The sequence below is a fragment of the Ovis canadensis genome, chromosome 1, assembly GCF_042477335.2.
Source record: "Ovis canadensis isolate MfBH-ARS-UI-01 breed Bighorn chromosome 1, ARS-UI_OviCan_v2, whole genome shotgun sequence".
Lineage (NCBI taxonomy): Eukaryota > Metazoa > Chordata > Mammalia > Artiodactyla > Bovidae > Ovis > Ovis canadensis.
In genome coordinates this window covers 15,869,667-15,893,233 of record NC_091245.1, presented here as the reverse complement: position 1 = coordinate 15,893,233, position 23,567 = coordinate 15,869,667, and the positions used below count along the sequence as shown (strand labels likewise).

Here is a 23,567-nt window from a genome sequence, read left to right as displayed (position 1 = left end):
TGCGGCTGCTCGTGCTTTCCTCTAGTCGTGGTGAGCAGCGGCTGCTCTCCAGGTGCGGTGCGAAGGCCTCTCATTGTGGGGGCTCCTCTGGTATTGGAACACGGGCTCCAGGGTGATCGAGCTTCAGAAGCTGCGGCACATGGCCTCAGCAGTTGTGGCTTCCAGGCTGTAGAGCACAGGCTTCACAGTTGTTGTGCGTGGGCCCAGTTGATCCACAGCATGTGGGGTCTTCCCGGACCAGGGACTGAACCCGTGTCTCCTGCATAGGAAGGTAGATTCTTTACCACTGAGCCACCAGGGAAGCGCCTTGAATATGTTTTAGTATCAGGTAAGGTGCAGGAATTCCCTGAAGGTCCAGTGGTTAGGACTGGGCACTTTCACTGCTAAGCATGGCTTCAATCTCCAGTCCAGGAAGTAAGATCCCACAAGCTGTGCTATTCGGAGGGTGGGAGGGAAATCAGGTGAGGCAAATCCCTTTCCATTCCTTTTTTCTAGCTTTATTTTTTCGTCCCTGCCTGTTTAGTCTCCTATGTGCACTTAAGGATCAACCTCTATCCCTCCCTCTACCCCCTGCCCAATCCTTCTGGAAGCCATTATGGAGCTTTGGAGTCCCTGAAATTATGTAAGGAGTGTATATCTGCACATTTCTCCAGAGGGAGGGTCCAAGTTTTCATTAGATGTGCAGAGGGACCTCAGTTCCCAAGGGAGCCCCTGGTTCACACGGCTTTTTGATGGGGCACATGGGAGGAGCACAGAGCAGGCTGGATTCCTCCCATCTCTTCCACATCTTCACAGACTCTGCTCTCCCTGTCCTTCACCTCCACCATCCCCAGGAGGGTTGTTTTTATTAAACAATCCCAGTCATTTTCCTTCCCTCCTCCCTCTCACCTTTCCATTCCCCAGTCACATTGTAATCCATGCCCTCAGCAGGGAGACTACTTGCTTTGCCTGCCTTCGGGGAACAGTTAGGAAGGCAAATAGTAATAATACTGGGGCCTCTCTAAGTCAGTGAATTTAGAACACTGGAGCCCAAAAGTGAAACTGACCAGCTGAGCAATGTTAGGCACAAGAAGATGGGACAGGCACAACTCTAGGAGAGACTGTATACAGCGACCTTGTGTCCCAGTGCTGGGGCAGCCCACTTGGAAGCTCCAGTTAGGCAGAGGGCAAAGTCCTAAGGCAGGGTTTTTCAGCTTTGGCATTAGTGACACTTGGGGGTGTCCTGTGTGTTGGCAGATGTCTTTCAGCAACCTTCATTTCTTCTCACTAGAAGTGAAGTCGCTCAGTCGTGTCCGACTCTTTGCGACCCATGGACTGTAGCCCACCAAGTTCCTCCATCCATGGGAATCTCCAGGCAAGAATACTGGAGTGGGTTGCCATTTCCTTCTCCAGGGGATCTTCCCGACCCAGGGATCGAACCCAGGTCTCCCACATTGCAGGCAGACGCTTTAACCTCTGCGCTACCAGGGAAGCCCTCTCACTAGATGCCAGTAGCAGTCTCAGATGTGAAAACCAAAGATGTCTCCAGACACTCTGGAATTGGGGAAGCAGAATTACCCTAAGTTGAAAACCACTGCTCTAGAAGAGGAGAGCGGAGGGTCTCAGGGCAGGACACTACTCTCTTAGCCTCTGTCTGAAAGGGACATCGTAAAGTCTTTTTCTTCATGGCAGGCACTTGGGCAAGCCTTCTCTCCATTCTGGGCTTCAGGTTTTGCATCTGTAAACTGGATTTGAAGTGTGTAGGTCATTTCCCCCTTCTCTCACCATCTGACCATCCTGGATCTGGTCCACGGTGTGACAGGGGTATCATGGTGCCAGTGAGGTCCTGGGAGATCCCCAGAGAGAAGGAAGATGAGAAAGAACAGAAAGACGTAGAGGTGGGGGCGGGGGAAGACAAGCATTAGCAGGAGCGTTCTGGAGAAAAGTAGAGGCTTGGAGTGTCCTCTGGCCCCGTCCCTTCGAGGCCTTATTAGCGTAGGTCGCCCCCAACCAGGCACACCGAGACTCTCCAGATTCCCTTAGGCCCCGCCCACTACCACAGGCCCTGCCCCACCGGCCCCGCCCCTCCCAGTGGCCCCACCCGTCCGCCCGAGGCCCCGCCCCCATCAGGCCCCGCCTCCCTCTTTGCCTCCCGCCTGCCGGGGCTTGGGCTTTGCACCCGGCGGCGGCTGAGAACCTTGGCGGCTGCGGAGCCGGCAGCGCAGGCGGGCGGAGCGGAGGTGCCCGGCCCGGTGGCGGGCGATGCCCCCGTGAGCCTCTCTCGCCGCCCCTCCCCGCCCCGCGCCCCTGCCCCTCGGAGTCCGCCGCGCGCCTGGGACCGGGCCGCGCCTACCGCCGGGTCCGCGGGGCGGGGTCCCGGGGCAGCACCTGCCCCGCCTTGCGGAGTCGCCTGGGCCAGCCGAGACCCCTCCCTGTCTGGACCCCGGCCCCACCTCCGGGTAAGTCGATAGGCCTTGCTTGCCTAGGAATGGATGTGGGGAGGGGATGGCGGAGGTCCGGGGGACCACGGGGCGGGGGAAGGGTCTCTGATGGTGAGGCGCCACGTAGGGACCTAAGTGTTCAGGGTCTAGGGAGGAGGTTTCGGGGAGGATGACAGTGTGTGTGATGACTCGGGTGGGGGGCTAAGGTTTGAGAAAGGAACATTAGGTGTTTGGAGAAGCCCGGAAAATGGAGTAGAGGGCCCCAGAGTCTTGAGTTCTTTGCTGATGCTCAGAGCACCTGGGCCCCTGCTCCTCAACAGCATTGCCTCCCATGGCATTTTTGGAAAGTGCTTAAAATCTATCCTGGAAAGGGAGCTGGCAGGCAGCCTGCCTTTCTTTTTGCTGCCTGTGCCTGGTTGAGAAGCTGGCCACTCTTTCCTCCAATGAGACATCATGGTGGTGCCCAGAGGACCCCCCCCACCCCCACCCCATATAAAGGAAAGGGGTAATGCCCACTCCAGCCCTAGGGTGGGGAGAAGGGACTCCTGGGAAGCCAGGAAAGACAGTTGGTTACTCCACGGTGGGGAATCCAGGGTTCAAGGAGGCTTGGCAAGACCCTTGGTGCACAAACTGGGCATCCTCTCCTTCAAGAGGAGGGTGTTTTCACCTCCTGGCCCCAGGATGCCTGGACTGATGCCCATATCACCTTCTCTGGACAACCCATCCTGAGAAGGAGGTTTCTTCCCAGTACCCTGGGCCTGGAAACCCAGGGAAGGCCCATAGCCCCCGTGGTCCTGGTTGGGGAGAGCAGTGCCATACCAAGGCCAGAGGAAAGGGGTGCTGGCTGCCCTGCCACCTGGGGCTCTCTGGATGTAGCCCTCTGTGTCTGGGGAGCCTGAATGGAGATCACTGTCCAATTCCAGCCCCAGGGGTGGGGTCTGGATGGAGAGAGGAGGGCTGTCACCTTTGGTCCAGTCTTCTGCTCATGATGACTTAAGTCTGGGGTCCTTGAATTTGGGGCCTGAAGTGGTGGGGCAAGGGCCTTTCTGGGCCAGGCCTGGTCACCAAGGGGTTAACTAACCAGCCCCATCGTTGCTGCCAGCCACCAATTAGTCTGTCATCAGGCAGCTGCCAACTATCCCTGGGGACATGTGGGCAGCCTAATGGGGCATTCTCTTGTGGAGGTGAGGCGGGGGGAAGGGGTCTGTGAAACCTGTGCGCAGCCCAAGTTCTGTGCACTTCGGAGGCTGTTTAGGGCCCACAGACCCCTTCCGCGCCCGCTGTCCCGATGCCTGGCTTAGAGACCTCCAGCCCTGGGGTTCCATATCTACCCGACCCTCTGCAGGGAACGAAGCCCAGAGTCAGGCAAACTTGGCTTCCAACCCAGGCTCTGCCACTTTCTGGCTATGCGCTAATGAGGAAATCACTTCTTCTCTCTGAGCCTCCTTCAGTAAAACATACCCACCTTCTAGATCTGCTGGGAGGAGAAAATGAAATGGTGGATTTGAGCCGCTTAGCACAGAGGCTGGCACTCAGGGGAGCTCAGTAGGTAACTGCTGAACTCCTGAGCAAGCCCAGGGCCAAGGACCCGACGGGACAGACAGACAGGAGCCCAGGGCTGAGGACTCAGCAGGGACCAAGATCCCATCCCTTGGGGCGTGAGGTCTCAGTGGGCCAGGCACTGTCTCTGCCTGAACTCTCCTCTTTCCCTCCCTCCTTGCCCACAGACACTTCTGGTTCTCTGTACATAATTGGATTTTACTGTGCGGAGCCCAGGGCTGAGCTGCTCCTTTCTGGGCGTGCCCTGTCCCTAACCAGCTGCTAAGCTCTGTGGGGTCTGTCAGGGGTCTGGGTGATGCCTGCAGCTGCAACAGCAGCTGGCCCTTTAAGGAGGGAAGAAAACAATTATCTGGCCTGGGCATTGCATCAGCTGGAGGCTGGAGGGTCCCTGGGGAGGAGGGGGCAGGCTGGTGGTTGATTTCATTAGTGCCATGTGAGAACTCTCACCCGCGTCTATCCCACTCCCAGGCTGCAGCCTTGTCTGCCCTGGGCAGCAGCCAAAACCCAGCCCCACTGACTCCCCCACCCCACCCTACCCTACCCCACCCCCCACCCCGGGAGCACCACCTTGGAGGACTTTGTATACACCCAAGACATGCAGGGGGAGGTAGGGAAGTGTCTCCCACACTGGCCTTTTTGCTGACTTGGGGTGCAAGAATGCTTCCTTGCTGACAGTTAGGGGTGTCTCCCCTTCTACTGTTTGGCTGACCTGGGGCGTGATTCTCCCCCACTGGCATCTTGTTAACTCAGGGGAGGGCTGCCTTCTGCACGGGCTTCTCACTGACAGTGGGGCTGTCTCCTGCCCTGGTGCTTTGCTGACCTGACAAAGGAGCTATGCTGCCCGGGCTGTGTGTGAACTGAGGCCACGAGTTAGAAACAGTTGCTCTCTGGTTGGAGGTGAGCTGCCTGGGAACTGTGAGTCACAGAGGCAGAGAGGACTCCAGGTTCTTGGGCACCAGAGAGACCTGGGTTCAGGACCCACATCCTCCACTTCAGCCTCTGTTACACTTCAGGACTCAGATGTCTCTGGAAAATAGGAATCATTTACACCCATACTGCCCCACCCCATCTGGAAGATGCTTGGTGGGTTCAATGTAACTGGATGAACAGCCCGTAGCCCAGGACTGACGGACAGAGGGTGCAGGCTATGTGATGATTCTCTTGCCTTTGTAAATTTGGGCTCCTCACACCTTGAGTTCAGGATGCCTGGACAAGAAAAGGAGGGTTGGGGAGGCATTGGGAGAAGGGGAGAAAGAGCACAGGGCCCTTCTGCATCTGTCGCAGGACACCTGATGTGCTCAGCTCTGTGTGTCGGGCAGCTCCTGCCTCCATGGGGTGGGCATTCTAGTCGGGAGACGGCCCAGAACGGGTAATAACACATGTGACATGTGTTGGAAAAAAAAAGATGCAGGGAGGCTAGCATGACGAGGAATCGAGGAGGCAGAGGAGGAGGGAACTGGATGTGCTAGGGCCTTGATGTTGTGGAAACAGGCCTGGTGTGGTGGGGAGGGCAGCAGAGGGGAGGAGAGGGAGCGAGGGGACAGGAGTCAGCACAGTCGGGCCAGACGTCCTGGTCTGTCTAGCAGGACACTAAAGACTTGGGAATTATCCTGAAGCCGATGGCAGCCTCTAAAGATTCTGAAGCAGAAAGGGCAAGGGCTGATTTCCAGAGCATGCGGGCTGGGGTCTGTGGCCCTCAGGCAGAGCCTTCTTGGGGGTGACCTTCTGCCCTCTCATTCTCCTTCCCTGCGCAGCAGCCTGGGTGCCCAGGGGGCAGGTTGTTTATGTGACTCATTCCGGGGGGAAGGAGGCCAGTCCCAGTCCCTTCAGCTCCCTCTCTCTGGGCCTTGTTGACGAAGTTTATCTCTTGGGCCCATGTTCTCCCAACCTCCCTGGGGAACCAGAGCGTAAGAGGCAGGGCTTTGGCACCAGGCAGGCATATATTCACATCCCAGCTCTGCAGTTCATGGGGGTGGGGAACCTCTGGCAAGGCACACCTGTCTCTGATCTTCAGTATCCTCGGTTATGTTGATGTTATGTGTCCATAGGAAGGATAAAATGAAATTCCAGATGGAAATCAGAAAACCCTATTGCAATGTCAGTTGGCATTTTAACTCTCTTGCGTTGAGGCTGACCCCGAATCGAGGCCGGGCCATGGGCTGGCAGGGGGTGGGGGCTGGGCTGGATTCACCAGTCTGTGGTTGCACAGAGCAACCTGTGCTTGGAAGGACCCCATACTTCATTTAATGTTTGGCTGTCACCATCTTGCAATTCTTAGTAATTTTGAACAAGGGGTCTTGCTTTTTAATTTAGCACTGGGCCCTGTGTATTATATGGCCCCACAAACTAGGTTGGAATAGGAAGAGGCAGGGAGCAACACAGACTGCAGATAGTCCCCAAATGAAGGAGGTGTGAGGTGGAGGGCATGACTAACTGTCCCAAGGTGGGTGGGATGTTAATAGTAGGAACATTTATTTAGTGCTTACTGTGTGCTAGGTTCTCTGCTAAGCACTTGACATCTTCATCTTCAAACAGCCCTATGAAATAGGTGCTGCGATTCATGGGGTCGCAAAGAGTCGGACACGACTGAGCGACTGAACTGAACTGATAGATGGTCAGAGTGAGAGTCAGCTTCTTGGCCAACGTCACACAGCCATCAAGTGACAGAGCTGGGGTTCCAACCCCAGGTTGTCAGATGGGAAAGCACATACCTGGACCAGGGAAGTCTTCCCCAGGATGAGCCGGGTCTCCAGGGTAACTTGGAGTTTGCCGAGAAGGAAGGAGGTGTGTGGGGAAGGGAAGTGCCTGTGCCTAGAAGTGATACTTGGCTAGGAGAGATGGAACTGAAGCCAGATGCCTCCCAGGGTTGAGAGGTGGCCTTTGGATTTCACGGTTCTGATTTTCCAAGCTCAGAGCTTCCGGTCCCTCTGCTCCCAGGCCCTGCTGTGACCACGATTCCTCATAGCTGTCCTGTACCGCCCACTCTCCCCCGACTCCCGGGTAATCTCCTTGACTTGACTTTAATCTCTTCTGGGCTCAAGACCTGTCTGACTACTTCATGGACCACATTTAGATGTCTCACCATCAGTCTCAGGTGGAAACTCAGGCCCCAGCTCCGCCCGCTGGCACCTGCTCTGCCTCGTGTCCCCAGCTCGTCTCTACCACCACCAGCCACCCACTTGCTCAAGCTGGAAAGCTGGAAGTCCTCCTGGACACCTCCCTCTCCTTCACCCCCACATTCCACAGCCAGCCCTTAGCAAGTGCTGCTGGTTCTCCTGACTCCCTCCCCATTCCGTCATCTTTCTCTCTGTTCACTGCCCTGCTCCAGCCCAACCTCAGCTCTCAACCTGGACCACAGTGACGGCCTCCTAAACTGGTCTCCTGATGTTTCTGTTCTTGCCCGGCTTCATTTCATGTTTCGCCCTATAGTCAGAGTGATCTTCTAAAGATAAATGTTTGATTGTGTCATTTCCCTGCTTAAGACCCTTGCAAGATTTCTTGGAATAAAAGCCAGACTGACGTAGTCTGCAAGGCCCTGTGGAATCCGGTCCTTGCCTACCTTTTTGGATCGTCTGTGCCGTTCGCCCTCTCTCTCGGCTGTTGTCCCCTCATTCTGGAATGCCCTCCCCCTCCTTATCTATCTCCTTCAGATACCAGCTCGAACATCATTTCTGCCGAGAAGCCTAAACCAGAAACTAAACATCAGCCCCCTCCATAGGACCCTGTACTTCTTCACAGCACTCATCACACCTGACCTGCTTTTCCTTGTCCCTCTTTCTCACTAGACTATGAACTCTGTAGGATCAGGAATCTGGTTTTGCCTGGTCCTTGCACATAGTAGGTAAACAGTGAGTTGTTCTATGAATGAAAGGACTAGATGAATCGTTGCTGCAGCATCCTAACTGGCCTCTCTGCCTCCAGGCTTGCCTTCTCCATGCCTTTCTCTGTCCAACCCCAAAGCGATCTTCCCAAAGCAGAGAACTGACCCTGTCACCCCCTGCTACTTAAAATACTTCAATAGCTCCCCATTGAGGGCAGGAAGTGCCTCGGCTTTTTAGCATGGAATTCAAAGCCCTTTATGATCTGTACCCCCTCCAGCCTCATCTCCCCTCTTACCCCCTCCCCGCACTTTGAACTCCTGGTCCTCTAACACATCCGGCTGCTTTGTGCCTCTGTGCCTCTGCCCTTGTAGTTCCCCCTGCCCAGAACGCCTCCCCACCTCTGCTTTGTCTCCCTGGAGAACATCCTTCATTCTTCAAAATCAAGCTTAGCTGCCCCTTTTGCTGTGAAGCCTCCCAGGAACCCTCCTGGCCCTTCCTGAGCCAAGTCCCCCACCCCCACCCCCACCCTCAGTCATATCTGCACAGAGTCTACATCATTTCTTCCTTGTCTCCTGTGAAACTGAGCTCTTCCGGTACAGGCATAGTGATTGCTCATCTTTGTGCCTCCGGATTCCAGCTTCTCCCCTGTCCTTAATTAGGTCTTTGCTTATATACAGAAACCCACTCAAACCAGCCTCAGTAATAAAGAAGGGTTTTTTATGAGGACACAAGGGGTTCCTGGGAACTGAGGAGTAGGAAAATCATTAGCTTCTAGAAGGTGAGACCTGTTGGCCAAGAGAAATTGAAGCAACTGATTTCTCTGCCTTGTTGACTGCCTTCACCTTTCTCTCTCCACCTACTGGGTCTTCTCTGCTTTTCCAGACATGGGGGCCACCTATAGTTCCTGTATTTCATCCCTCAGTTCCAGCTACATTCAGAGATAGAACCCAGGGCTTGGCAGATCCAAGACCAGACTCCCAGGAGAGGATCTGATTGGCTCTGGGGAGGTCAGGTGCCCGCCTTGGTCCAATCAACTGCAGCCTGCAGGGAAGGATCACAAAGTCAGACACACAGACATGGCTCTTGTTTGTAAGTTATCTGGGCAAGTACTTCAAGAGACATCTGCTATAATCCTTACAGTGCCAGGTTGGCCTGGCCCCAGCCTTCTATCTGGTAGCACCTGGAGAAAACAGACCTAGCATTTTGACTGTAAGGGGAGTCTTTTCCTGGGGCAGCAGCAGTACCCAGGGCAGGAACTGAAGAACCCGTCAAATGTCATTCAGAGGCCTGAACAGAGAGTTAGGGAGGTGAGACCCTGATTTTCTCACCTCTCTTTAAAGTAGAGAGAGAGGCTAGAGAAGAGCATGAGCAGTCAGGACAGTTCTCTCTGCCAGAATCGTATTCATCTCCTAGAACTCAACTCATTTCCTCCCCTCAGTGAAGCACCATGCATGCCTTCATTTCTCCCCATCAGGCATTCTTTACCTGTGTTATTTCTAGTCTCCTGCTGCTGCTGCTAAGTCGCTTCAATCGTGTCTGACTCTGTGCGACGCCATAGACGGCAGCCCACCAGGCTCCCCTGTCCCTGGGATTCTCCAGGCAAGAACACTGGAGTGGGTTAAGTGAAGTCGCTCAGTCGTGACCGACTGTTAGCGATCCCATGGACTGCAGCCTACCAGGCTCCTCCATCCATGGCATTTTCCAGGCAAGAGTACTGGAGTGGGGTGCCATCTAGTCTTCTACTTCCCTAGTAATAAGCAGTTTTTTGAGCACTTACTCTGTACCAGACTCTATACACATGCATTATTATTATTTAAATTTTTAAAAATTACTTTGGCTGTGCTGGGGCTTTTCTCTAGTTGCAGTACGGGCTTCTCATTGCAGTGGCTTCTCTTATTGTAGACGACGGGCTGTAGGATGCAGGGGCTTCAGTAGCTGGGGCCTGTGGCTCTGTAGTTGAGGTTCCTGGGCTCTAGAGCACAGATGTATAGTGACACATGGGCTTAGTTGCTCTTGGGCATGTGGGATCAAACTCCCTAGTGTCTCCTGCCTTGAGATTCTTTACCACTGAGCCACCAAGGAAGCCCCCACATGTATTATTTCATTTAACCCTCACACCCTACAAGATAGGTACTATAATTCACATTTTATTTTTTTAAGTACTTATTTATTTAGCTGATCCAGCTCTTTGTTGTGGCATGCAGGATCTTCTGTCTTGGTTGCCTCATTTGGGATCTTTGGTTGCAGCCTGTGGGATCTAGTTCCCTGACCAGAATCAAACCCAGACCCCCTGAAACTGGGAGCACAGAGTCTTAGCCATGGACCACCAGGAAAGTCTCTGTTATCCCCATTTTAAAGACAAGGAAACTGAGGTTCAGAGAAGTGACATTTACAGGCTAGGGACAGACAGCAGTGTGTGACTCCCAAGGAACAGTTCTTAACCTTAGCTCCTTACTCACTTGCCCCTTTGCCTTTCAGGATCATTTGGGCCTTACAGGCAGACACCAGGTTACAGTGCCTGCTCCCTACTGCCCAGCGTGGGGCCAGCCCAGAGCAAGGGCTCTCAACTGTGGGGAGGAAGGATGCAGGCAGGGTAGAAAAAGCATCTGCCTAGGAGTTGAGGGGCTCCTCCGTGTGGACCTACCCCATGTAACTGTGTGGCTCTGGGAGCCTTTTAACCTTTCAGAACCTCATTTTCTCATTCAGAAATGGGCATGGTCATCCCTGCCGTGAGGCTTGTATTAGATAGTAGGTGTAAGAACAATTCATAAATAGAAGAGAACCTAGCAATTTTTAAGGCTTGTTATTACCAGAATGGAATGTGGCAACAGGGCGCCAGCTGGCCTCTGTGCCATCCAAGCTCCTGCAGGAGGCAGGCAGGCCTAGAGCTTCCTTCCCAACATGGGCCTGCTACCATCAGAGAGAACTGAGTTGACTTTCAGTGGCTCATGGACGTGTTACTGCCCGCCCTTGGCTCGCATACTGAGAAAATTGGTTCCCTTTCAACCCTATCAAGTCCACGGTTGTCCCATAGAGAAAGTGCCTTGGTGATGTGTCTTTAACAACTTTCCAACACTTGCTGCCCTCCCCTTTAAACAGAGATATTGGGGATTCCCTGGCAGTCCAGAGGTTAGGACTTGGCACTTTCCCTGCAGGGATCTGGGTTCGATCCCTGGCTGGGGAACCAAGATCCCGCAAACTATGTGACATAGAAAAAAACAAAAAAACCCTGCAGATGCTTTGACTGGCAGCTCTGTGTAGCTAAATTTTAATAATATATCTTTGTTTTCACTGTACTTATTTCACTGTCATTTTCTATTTATTAAAGTTGGTATTGGCTTTCCGTATAGAGTAGTCATGCAAAATTTCTATTTAAAATAAATGCATTTGCGTTAATAGTGTCAATTTCAAGAAAATAAATAATGAGCCATACAGGGGTATGGAGATTTGGCATAAATCATTGAGGGACACACAGTGTAATGTAGACAGTGCAAGCCTGGGAAGTTGTCCAGAGACATCAAGTATGTGGACCTGGATAATCTTTAAGCTCCCTTCCATCTGCCTGGAGCATTTGGGAGTGTCTTATGCTATGCCAGCCTACTCCCTTCTCCTCACACCGTGCCCTGGCATGGAGTGCTTTCAGAGAATCCTGCCATGATTGTCGTGTAGATAGAAGAATGTGGGCCACTGTCCTCCACCTTGCTTGAGAGGGGGACTCTTGGAGTTGGGGTGTCTGGATGGGTGTCCCTCGCCTCTGAGCAGGACGTGGGAAACTCCTAGGGGAAGCAGGAGCTGCAGACTCCACAGTCCGCCCGATCGCCATGCACAAGACAGGCCTCAAGTCCTCCCAGAGGGCTGGAGTCCCAGACAGCGCTGAGGCCGCAGGTGAGGGTGAGGCTGTCTGCAAAGCTTAGGGCCCAGCCATAGCAAAGCCAGGAGGCTTTGGGGTCTCAAAGGCCCTGTTCTGCTTGCTGTCCCCTTTCCCACCTCTTTGTGCCACTAAACTCCTGCCCCTGGGGATTGGACAGTGACCTTGAGGGGCCCCTCAGAGGACACAGAGGATGTATCCTTAGGGCTCCAGACCAGGGCCAGGTTGGCAGGAGGGAATTCCTGCCTGCCCCTCCCAATTCCCATGCTCCCAGTGGGAGGGCAGGCCTGGGCTCCAGGAGGGTGGGGGGCCTGAGTAGCGTGGGGCATGTGCTTGTGCATCCATGGCAAATGTCTAAGGGTCTCTGAAGGCATATATTGTGTGTGTGTGTTTAAGAGAGAGTTTGTAATACATGTGTGCATGGTGAATGGACCTCTGAGTGATAGTCTGAGGGTCTATGTGGGGAGGCTCTGTGCGTTGTGTGAGTGTGCGTGTGAATGGCAGGGTGTCTTCTGTGTGATGTGCTTGTGGGTCTGTGGTGAATGTGTCTGTGTGTAATGTGTGTCTGTGAGGCATCTGGTGTGTGTATGTGTGTGCTGTGTGTCTAGGTTGCTTGCGTGCTGGGTGTGGTGTGAGCCTGTTGTTTTGTGTATGTCCTAATCTTTTAGAGTGCGTGTCTGGCTGTGTGGTGTGTCTGAGTGGCTGTGCGCAAGCATGTGGCATGCACTTGGGCTTTGTGCCTCAGAGAGGGTGCGGGGCCGGGGTTGGGGGGCGGGGAGGCGGAGGGCTTTGAGGGCGGTGTCTGTCTGGGCCAGGGCCGCGAGGATTGCTGGCTTCCCTGGGAGGGTCCCTGGGGCAGGAGGCGGGCGCAGGCGGCGCCTTCCGGCTCAGAGCGGGCCTGGTAACCGGAGCCCCTTACTCCATGAATTATTGATCCGACCTAGCCGTGGCCCTGACCAAATAGGGCCAGGCGAGCAGGGTGCGCCCAGTGGGGGTGGGGGCTGGGGGTGGGAGTGGTGGCGCTGTCCGTGGTGCTGCCGCCTCCCTGGCGGGGGCGTCAGCTCTCAGGCTAAAGCGGGGCTGGGAGGAGGAGAGATTTCTCTATCCACCCATATCCTTAGCGGGGCTTCTGCTTCTGAGGCTCAGCTAGTCTGTCCCTATCACCTGTCAGTTCCACCACCCCTTCTAGGAAGGGAGGACAGGGACCAAATGAATATCTGGGGAGATCCACTATCCCCCAGGGCTAAGGTTTGCCTGGGACAGTCTTAACTTACTGTGGTGTGATTGTTAGTAGTGTCTCTGCTCACTCTTAGAAAGAGTCCTAATTGGATGATAGGTTGTGCTGCCCAGCAATAGACTTTGTTCCAAAGACTTCTTCCCCCAGTTGTCTGCTCTGCCCCTGGGCATTCTGTAGTCGGTGGATGTGCAGGTGCTGTGGGTTGGGAATACTATCTTTCTTGTGCATGGGCTGAGCCAGAATAAGGGCTTGGGAGCCCCAGGCCCCTTGGCAACCTGCTGCAACCCAGACCATCCCCAGGGATTCCAGCTCCCTTCTCCACTGGTCCAAATTCTGCTTTCCATTCAAGCTGTGCTCTTGTTCTGGGCGTCCTTTGCCCTCCTGCATCCTAAGCTATGCAGGCCTCTCCTTGGTCTCCATGGCAGGGTGTGGTCTGGTCTTCAGATTGGTCATCCTTGTACTCGTGACCTTTTCTCTGAGTTCTCCTATCCTGACTTGCTGACTTTCCCTCCTTTGGTGGATTTCGTTTTCCTCCTCCCCCTAACTGTGGGCATTACCTCTCACTCTTTCTTCATCCTCCTCCGGGCATTCTCCTTCCTTTCTACACCCCACTTTTCCCTCTGGGGTACACACCCAAATCCTGCCCACTCACTGTGCTCTCCTGAACTCCAGGGAATCTGCTTACCTGCCCAACAGCTCCCTGGGGGAATTGCAAAATTATCTCAGACTCATCATATCCGAAATGGACACTCATGTTTCTTTTAAGCCAGCTTTTCCCTCCAGGACCACGTGCTCTGCTGGTGGCACCTGTCAGCCCCCACCCTTCCTGTATGTAAATCATGTTGGAGTCTGTTTTTTTCCCTTCCCCCAACCTTGTCCCATCACCAACTTCAGGCAGTCCCCCAAGCCCTTCCACAACTCCTGCACCCCTTTTCTCTTTCCACCAACACTGTCTGAAGCAGTGCAGCCCTTCTTATGTGCCTTCTGACTGCTCTTCCAGCCATCAGGCTTTCTTCTGATTCTGCCCTGTGTCCGATTGATCTCTGTAAAATGTTACATCTAAGCCATGTCAGATTTCACTCCCTTCAGGATTAAAGCCAACCTCCTCAGCCCTGCGTTCAGAGCCCTTTCTGGGCTGTTCCCAGCCCACGTTCCCAGCCCTCTCTTCTGCAGCTGCACCCACCTCCTGCTTCAACTGCACTGCTCTGTTCACCAGCCTCTGAACATACTATTCCTCCTCTGGTCCTTCCCAGCTAGTTTCCATCTCTTTCTTCTCCAAATTGCACCTATCTGTCTCTTGAGGTGTTCTGCAGTGTATTGACCCATGATGCCTGCTCTGGTCTTCCCATCCTAAAGAGTTCACTCTCTCTGCAAAGCAGCCAGGGTATTTTTATCTTTACCTCTTGGTGCTTTGGGTGGTCCTCCAACTAACTTTGTGGTATCACCTGAGAGCTTGTTTGAAATGCAAAAACTCAAGCCCCACCTTTCTGTGACCCCTGGAATGAGAATCTGTGTTTCAACCTGATTCCCAGGTGATTTCTGTGCACATTTAAGCTTGCAAAGCTCTGGACCGGTGTGTCTACCAAGGGCAGCATCTTGCTTCTGTTTGGGAGTGGCCTTCAGCCCCAGGGTGTTTTCTAGTGGGATGCTTAAGGACCAAGTCTCACAGCCCCTGTCAGGCAATAGCAGCCACATCTGGCCAGGAGCTATGACAGGGATTGGGTGATGGAGATGGCCAGGAAGCATGTGCACTCTGCCTGGATGTTTTCCCCTGGAATCTATGCCCTGTGAGGCCCCAGAGCTCAAGCTGTAAATCTGACTCCAGAAGGCACTCCTGTGACATGAGAAGAAATCAATTAATCAATAAAAAGACAGTTATCAAGAGAGCAGAACTTTTCCCTGTTCACAACACACACGCTGGTGGAAATGTCTGTTATTTTAATGTGTGTTTTGAAACGAAAAATACGTATTTTCACTTTTTCTTTATGAGAGCGTTAATACGGTTTCTAAAGTAGTAACTCTAGAAAACACAATATGTCACATGAAGAAAATAAAAATGACTCACAATTCTACTATCCAGCTATAAATACCATTTTTTATGTTAATGCTTATTTTAGGTCACCGTGCATTCATTCAACAAATATTTACAGAGTCCTACTGTGTGCCAGGCACTGGGGGATTCTGAATGCAGAAGATGGCATGGTTTCTCTTTCTAAGCAACACACAGCTGGGGTGGGGGATGCAGGTGGCAGGCATGGTGTGGGAGGCAGGCACTGATCAAGATAAGACAAGCAGTGTATTCATTTCCTAGGACCAGCTGTAACAAAGTACCACAGAGCAGGTGGCCTAAAACAACAGAAATTTATTGTGTCACAGTTCTGGAGGCTGGAAATCTAAAATCAAGGCGTCAGCAGGGTCGGTTCCTTCCGAGCGAGGCTGTCCCGTGGCGCCCTCCTGGCTTCTGGTGACAGCTGGCAGTGCTTGGTAGTCCTTGGCTTGTTGCTATGTCAGCCTAGTCTCTGCCTTCATCATTGCATGGGTTCTTTCTGTGGTCTATCTCTGTCTTCCCATAGCCATAGTCTTATAAGTCCTTCTGGATTAGGGACCCACCCTCCTTCAGGATGACCTCAGTTTGGCTAACCACATCTGCCATCTGCAGCAACTCTATTTCTAACAAGGTCTGAGGTACCAGGGGTTAGGGCTTTAAACTTATCTTTTTTTAGAGGGTCAGGGGACAGAATTCAACCCATAATAGGCAAAGACAGTATAGGGTCTGCGGGAGCACGACAAGGGGTGTAACCTTGTCTGGAAAGACTCTCCCAGGATGTGACTTCCAGTGAGGGGCTGAGCACTGAGTGGGGCTGAGCGCTGAGTGGGGCTTAGCCGGCAAAGGTTAGGGTTAGAAGTGGGGCTGAGCCAGCAAAGGTGACGGACCGACGCCAGGTCGTCAGAACACGAGGGTGAGGACAGGCTGGAGAAGAGCATTCCAGGCTGACAGGAGGCAAAGTGGTACTTTTGAGGAATAAAAAGAATGCCAGTGTGGCTGGAATACTAGGAAGGGCAGGAGTCAAAGATGACCTGGGTCACTTCTCTTGTCGGCCTTGTGAGGGGTTTTCACTTTCTCCTGAAGGAAATGGAACCGCGGGAGGCTGTCATGCAGGAGTGATTCACCCTACCTTGTGAGCCGTCTCCGCACAAGACTAAGCTGTCTGGAGCTGAGTTGTTCCTCTGTGAACCCAGTTCTAAGGGCAGATGTGTGGCCACGTCCTTAGGAGCCCCCTGGCTGAGAGAAGACACAAGGCAGCCCCGTCTGAGGAAGGGAGGCCTGGCTGTGCCCCTAGCAGCTCAGCCCAAGTAGGGAAGCCCAGCCTTACCCTCAGGAACCTTGTCCTGAACAGGAGACCCGGCTTGCTCAGCTCTCGGTCTGTCTCACCGTGGGGTCTTTGGAGTCTGGAGGACACAGGTTGGGTCCAGACACCCAACCCCCTGCCCTGCTGTGAGGACTGTGTCTGAGAATGGGTCCAGAGCAAGTGCGTAAACCATATGGGCCCCAGAGGCCAGAAGCCCGAGGCTGGGGGAGATCTGAGTTTTGCAGGGGCCAGGCGCTTAGCATCCTGCTCTCCCCAGGCAATGTCTTGCTGTGGCCTTTGTATCAGGATGCAGACTCAACTCCTCCTTTACCACACCCTCAGAGGCCACGCCTTTACTGCATGTGACGGGAGAGGGCCCCTGGCCCAAAGCTGCTTGTCCCTCCTTGTCTGGGCTAGGTGGGCCAGGCTGGGTGGAGGAGAAGTGGGTCAGCTCCGTAGCCATGGTGACAGCAGCTGCTCCCTGCCAGCCTTCTCATCTCCTTGCCACAAACCTTATGATGAGATCCTTTGTCCGGCCTGTGGGGATGGGGGCCAGGAGGGTGAGACTGGGGACCAGAGTGTGTATGAATATGTGTGTGTGTGTGTGTGTGTACAGGCTCACACAAGCGCCTGCTCAGGGCTAGTGTGCATGCCTGGCCAAGGGAACCCATAGACCCAGGTAGGACACTTCCTACTTCCCTGCCCACTGAAGGGAAGAGGTTCATCCTGCCTCTCTGAGCTGGGCAGGAGCCAGGGGAAGGGTGTGTGTGTGTGTGTGTGTGTGTGTGTGTGTGTGTGTGTGTGTCTGCCAGTGGCTGTCAGTGTGGCTGCTTCTGTGTGCTCTGGCGTGGATGAGTATCTTAGGGGTGTGTGTGTGTGCCTGTCTGTGTACACAGATGATTGTGTCTTTAAATGAATATGACTTACATGGGTCTGTATGATGTGTAGTCACACATTTGAAATTTTGTGCCCTGTATCTCTTCCTGTTATGTGTAGTGTGTGTGCAGACCTGGTTTGGAGCAGATAAAAGTCATGTAATCAGGAGAGAAGCTGGCAGAGTGCTCCCCTCTCAGGCTGGTGTCCTTCCTGGGCCCAGCTCACCCTCCCCAACCATGCACCAGCTCTGCCACCCACCTTTCTCACCCTGGTCAGGGAAAGTGAAGGCTAGAAATGAGGGACCCCCCTTCTGCAGATACAGGTTTAAAAAAATCAGTTTTATGTCATGAACTGGTTCTCATTAGTTGGTAAGGCTGTACTGTGTTAAGAGGGATTCTGAGGTTAAGTCTGGCTTCTGACATGGGCACAGATAGGCCTGAGTGGTGTGGTGGGCAAGCCCTAGTGCTGGATCAAGGTTGAGGCAGGGGCCTTAAACCTGGCATCCAGCATCTGTTGGGGGGCCAGGAGCTGGGATGCTGGCAGGGGAGATCACAGCATCACGTGCTAGCTCCCACCTCAACTGAGAAGTGCAGGAACCCAGGTCTCACATTTATGCTAGACTCTGGGTGGAAGCACCCAGGGTTGCAGCGGGAGGTGATCCTGTTGGTCTCGGAGCCTTCCCGTGAAGTGGTTGTACCTGGTGTGCAATCCAGACTAATAAGCACCAACACCCATGGAGTCCTTTACTGTTTACAAAGGTACATTATGCAAAGTAATCATATGATGGCCCGACTGAGCATGTAGCATGTACCAATCCTTATTTTAGCAATACTTATATTTCATCTAAGAATCCTAAAGCAGGCATTATTATTGGCACTTCAGAGATGAGGAACTGTAGGCTCAGGGAAATTGCCCTGCGTCATACAGCTTGTAAGTGACAGATCTAGGTTTTGAACTAAGTCTGCCTCCAAAGCCTGTGCTCTTTTTTTTTTTTTGGCTGCACAGCATTGCAGCATGTGGGAATCTTAGCTCTCTGACCAGGGATTGAATCCACTTACCCCCACAGTGGAAGCACAGAGTCTTAACCACTGGACCACCAGGCAAAGCCTGTGCATTTAAACACTGTGCTGAGACTTCTCTGGTAGCTCAGTGGTACCCACCTGCCAACACGGGAGACATGGGTTCCATCCCTGGTCTGGGAAGATCTCACATGCCACCGACCTGCTGAGCCCCTGCACCACAACTATTGAGCTTGTGCTCCAGAGCCTGGGAACCACAATTGCTGAAGCCCGAGCACCCTAGAGCCACCACCATGGGAGATAGCCCCTGCTTGCTCCAACTAGAGAAAAGCCTGTGCAGCACCTGAGACCCAGCACAGCCAATAAATAGATAAATAAATATATGTATAAGAACTTTGCTTTAAAAAAGAAAATCACTGTACTTTCTTGCTCATTAACTCATCTCGTCTCCATTCCAGCCCAGAGAGCTGGACTGGGTCCAGGTGGCCAGTAAACTTCACTTTATAGAAGAGTAGATGGAGGTTCAGAGAAGCTGAATGACCTGCTCAGGCTCATATACTGGGGTCAGGAGCTGGAGCTGGAGCTGGGAGTCGAGTCCTTGCCCTCCAACACCCTCTCCCCAGTACACACACTCCTGACTGCTGGTTGTGTCACAGAGCGTCTGGGGAGGGACACAGACCCATCAGTCAGGGGGAAGACAGAGGGAGAGTAGTATCTAGAACTCGTTAGCATTTGGACCTGGAGGAGTCCCTTGCCATTAGCACCAGCAGTTTACCATTGAGGTCCCTAAAAGGCAGGCCAGGGGACCCAGGAGTTTGGACAGTTTTAAAGGAGGAAATAGCATCAAAGAGTTTGAATGATTGGCTCAAGTGCACACAACTATCTCCAAAGTCTATCTCTTTTACCCCACAGGCTACTGGAAGCCCTGGAGGACAGCTGTCCTCTCCAGCCCTTCCTCTAAGCTCTCCTTTTTTCTTCCAGACTCTCATCACATCACCTCCTCCTGGAAGCTACTTTGACTGTCTTCACCTCCTTTCTGGAAAAGTGGTGTTGCAGAAGTTAACAGAGGACTTGTGTAAATGCCCTAGGGGTGTGCTTTTGGGAGGGGCACGCCCCCCTGTGATGGGAAAACTACACTCGGATCCATCAGTTCGGTGAGTTGGGGTTTTCTTTAAGGTGAGAGGGGAGGAGGAAACACCTGACAGGTGATACAGGACCTGGGAGTTAGGAGTCTTGGGTTAGAGCTCTGGTTTTGTTGACAGCTTTCTCCGTGACCCTGGGTGTGTCTCCTTCCCATTCTGAGCCTTTATTTCCTCTTCTGCAAAATGAAAGACTTGGGTTGGAATAGGGAGGCAAATCAGTTTGACCTCATGAGCTGGTTCTCATCAGTTGGCGATGCAGCACTGTGTTAAGAAGAATTCTGAAGTTAACTATGGCCCCAGTGAGAAGGAGAGATGGATTAGTGATGTCTAGGGAGGGGTGGTAAGAGCCTTAGTAACTTGCCATTCCTTCCAGACTAACAGTCCACCACTCTGTGACAGATTCCTTGGTTTTTCTGTTGAAAGAGTGAGTAGGTAGTTTCATCTTGGGCTTTTGGGTAGCCTTACTGACACTCACAGGCTTCCCTGGTGGCTCAAATGGTAAAGAATCTGCCTGCAATGTGGGAGATCTGGGTTTGATCCCTGGGTCAGGAAGATCCCCTGGAAAAGGAAATGTCTTCCCACTCGAGTATTCTTGCCTAGAGAATTCCATGGACAGGGCAGCCTGGTGGGCTACAGTCCATGGGGTTGCAAAGAGTCGGACATGACTGCGAGACTAACACTTTCTTCTTTCACTTTCACTGATGCTCAGAGAAGGTTTATTACTTGGTTAGACACATGGTCAAAAGGAGCAAGGGGCCCAGGGTGGCCTGGCAGAAACTTGAGTCCTGCTCTTGTCAGGATTCAGAGGAGGGTGTGGGGAGCCTTTAGGGTACTGAGACCGCAGAGCAGAGGTCAATTGAAGACTGGAAAGAAAACACTCCTTCCTTGGGGAGCTTGGAAGGTATCTGCTGGCATGGAGCTTGGCAGGTACGGGGGACAGTGGGAAGGGACCCCTGGAGGGGATGTCCAAGCTGTCACCACAAAGGCTTCAGCAGGGAGAGCTTAAGAGTGATTCTTCCATGACCTGGCAAGATCATGGGAGGGTTTCCTTCCATCAGGAGCCATGACCTGGGTTGGAAAAGGGACAGTCCTGCTCAGAGGCACGGCATTGTTGCAGTGACTTTTGCAGACATTCGTCTAGCCATCTCTTCAGTTCAGTTCAGTCGCTCAGTCGTGTCTGACTCTTTGCAACCCCATGAATTGCAGCACGCCAGGCCTCCCTGTCCATCACCAACTCCCGGAGTTCACTCAGATTCACGTCCATCGAGTCAGTGATGCCATCCAGCCATCTCATCCTCTGTCGTCCCCTTCTCCTCCTGCCCCCAATCCCTCCCAGCATCAGTCTTTTCCAATGAGTCAGCTCTTTGCATGAGGCGGCCAATGTACTGGAGTTTCAGTTTTAGCATCATTCCTTCCAAAGAAATCCCAGGGCTGATCTCCTTCAGAATGGACTGGTTGGATCTCCTTGCAGACCACCAATATGTGAAATGCTGTGTGTCAGCCCCTCTCCACTCTGCTCCCATCTCCACCTGCTGCCCTGTTCCCACCCCTGTGCTCTGATGACTTGGGGTTGCTGTTCCCACCCCTGTGCTCTGATGACTTGGGGTTGCTGTTCCCACCCCTGTGCTCTGATGACTTGGGGGCTGCTGCGAGCAGCACTGCCTTCCTCGTAGAGGCCAGGTGTTTGGCTCCAACTGGCTCTGCATTTTGTCCATCTTGAGCTAGACTGGCTGCCCAAGAAGCAACCGGAGCTCTGATTCTGAGCCTGCTGCTGCCTTGTGTGTAGAAAGGACTCAAGAGTCAGACTTTATCTGACCCTTTTGGTTTACACACAGATGAGGGACCCAGGCCCAGAGAAGGTCACACAAAGAATCTGTATATACATTATCATCCAGCCTCCTGATTCTGAACTCTCCCCAGCTGCCCTGCTCTGGACTTGGGACCAGAGGTCAGGCCCTGAGACCCTGGGCCCCCCTAAACATTCAACAGCTCTCCTGGGCAGTTAAAAATGAGAATGCAGCTGTGGATGGTGCAGAGTTCTGGATGTCAAACCATCTGCTTGTCGGTTCCATTCATTATTCATAAGGAAACATGAGCCCCTGGGTTGGCAGGGTCAAGAATTTTGTCCCTTACCCTCTTTCCTTCTCTTCCCCTGTGGCACCCAGGAAGCACTTGCTTCTCCAGCTGTGGTCTGTGTGGTGTCTCTGCTGCCCCTCAGATGCTCATTGCCAACCTGGGAACCTGGGCCAGAGCAGGTTTTAGGATCACAGACACTTTGCCTGTGGTTTTCTCAGCCTGGAGATCCAGGACAAACCTGTGCAGGAGGGCTGGGCTCCCCTCTTTGGATGAGCTCTGGGGCGAAAGGGCAGGGGCTGCTGAGCGTATCTGTCTCTTTGTGAGAACAAGAGCCCCAGAACAGGAGTCCAGGCCTGGCTACTTCTTAGCTGAGTTGGATGGGCGAAGCCTTCAGTTCTCTGAGACTCATTTTTCTCATCTGTGACATGGAGATAACTGCACGTGTAACAGAAATACCCTAAGGAGTAGATTAGGTTTATGCTGTAGCCAATTCAAAGTATCAGATAAGCCCTTCCCCACTGTCCACCAGACCATGCAGATACCAAACAAACACACACACTGGCACTAGAATTGGAAACTAAAGAGGCCATCACAGACCCAAGTCCAGGAGGACTTTCCATTAGCTGCAAGGTTGATGGGGGATGGATGGAGAAATACAATCCGAGACTCTGCAGCCTTCACAGGGCCAGTGAGTGCAGGCCAGACAGCCACAGAGAAGGCAAGACGCGGCTCTGACTCATCCCTACTGTCGGCCCTCATTCTCCAGGCCGACAGGAGCCTGCTGACCAGGAGCGCAGGCAGCCATGCTCAGCTGTCTGGACCTGTCTTGCTGTCCGCCCGGAGTGATGCCTTCCCTTCCCACCCCCGTTTCCCCTCCCCTTTCTATGTCCTTTTGAAAAGTCAGATTCCCTCGGGATGACAGGCCCTGGGAGTGGGACACCGCCCTGGGGAGAGTGCTGGGGGCCAGGACCAAACTGGGAAGGGCCAGGTGCAGAGTCCACCTGCAGCTGTCCCTTCTGAACTCTACCCAGGCCTCGACTTCGAGGTCGACAGCAGGAGATCCCACGTCCGCACTAAACAGAACCCTGGGCGCCTGCAGCCCTGCTCCCTGAGTAGTTCCCAGTGCCCCTGTGCTCTTTCCTAGCTCTCAACAGAGCTGCTGCTAAACGCGGAGCTGCATAACTAGTTGCTCACTGTCTGTCTTCTCCCCCGAACCGGAGGCTCTGGCAGGGCAAGATGCATTTGGCCCGGCTCATTACTGCATCGCTGGCACTCAGCGTAGGCCCAGGAGTTTTAGGGGCTTACTTTTTTCTTAATTTTATTCTCCGAGAAAAGATATTTTTCTAAAGTATATTATTAAATAAAATGATGACCCTTAGCATGAATATGAGTAATAGGTCAAACTTGGGGTCACTTGTGGTGACCATTTTGTAATGTAATCGAACCACAAAATCACTATGTTCTGTCCCGGGATCTAACATAGTGCTGTAGGCCTTTATGGTTCCACGTGAAAAAATGAATAGATAACAATTTTTTCATTGCTTTGGTTATTTTAGGACATTGTCTCGCCAATTTCTACAAGAAGCCCTGTTAGAATATTGACTGGGATCGCACTGAAACTATAGGTCAATTTAGGGATAACTGACTTTTGGGGGGGGGGGATAGTTTTTAAAATTTAGGTATAGTCAATGTACAGTATTATACGTTATAGGTGTGCAATATAATAATTGACAATTTTGAAAAGTAATACTCCATTTGGGCTTCTCTGGTAGTTAAGACTGCAAAGAATCTGTGCGAAGTGCAGGAGACCCAGGTTCAATCCCTGGGGTAGGAAGATCCCCTGGAGAAGGGAATGGCAACCCACTCCAATATATAGTTACTTGCCGGGGTCCAGCCCTGGTGGATCCAGGGTAATTCGAAGTGGGGACGGAGTCAGCATCCTAGGAATTAATTGCTTAATTAAAGATATAGAGGGAGATTAGAAAGAAATCGTGTAGTAGGAAAATTAGTGGAGAAAAAGAGGCTGAATAACTTGGTTTACGTGGGATACCAATAAAGCTTCAAGACAAGAAGCTTGAACCACCTACGTAGGCCACCAGCGCCCACTTGAATATCGGAGGGTGCCCTGCCTTGGGCTCCCTCTTGCATGGAACTTAAAAGCCAGGGCAAAGCAGGCTTGGCGAGCACCCATGCTCCAG

General features: G+C 52.8%; 1 protein-coding gene across 2 annotated transcripts in view; it reads left to right on the top strand.

Moving 5' to 3' along the window:
- The first annotated feature begins 2,116 nt into the window (after window positions 1-2,116).
- The window catches only part of RIMS3 (regulating synaptic membrane exocytosis 3), a 47,277-nt gene continuing 25,826 nt past the window's right edge, over window positions 2,117-23,567 (top strand). The window contains exons 1-2 of one of the 2 annotated variants that reach the window (XM_069551838.1): window positions 2,117-2,438; window positions 19,133-19,305. The gene's annotated coding sequence lies outside the window, so the exon portion shown is untranslated. The remainder of the gene's footprint in view (window positions 2,439-19,132; window positions 19,306-23,567) is intronic. The other variant, XM_069551750.1, reaches the window with a different exon arrangement.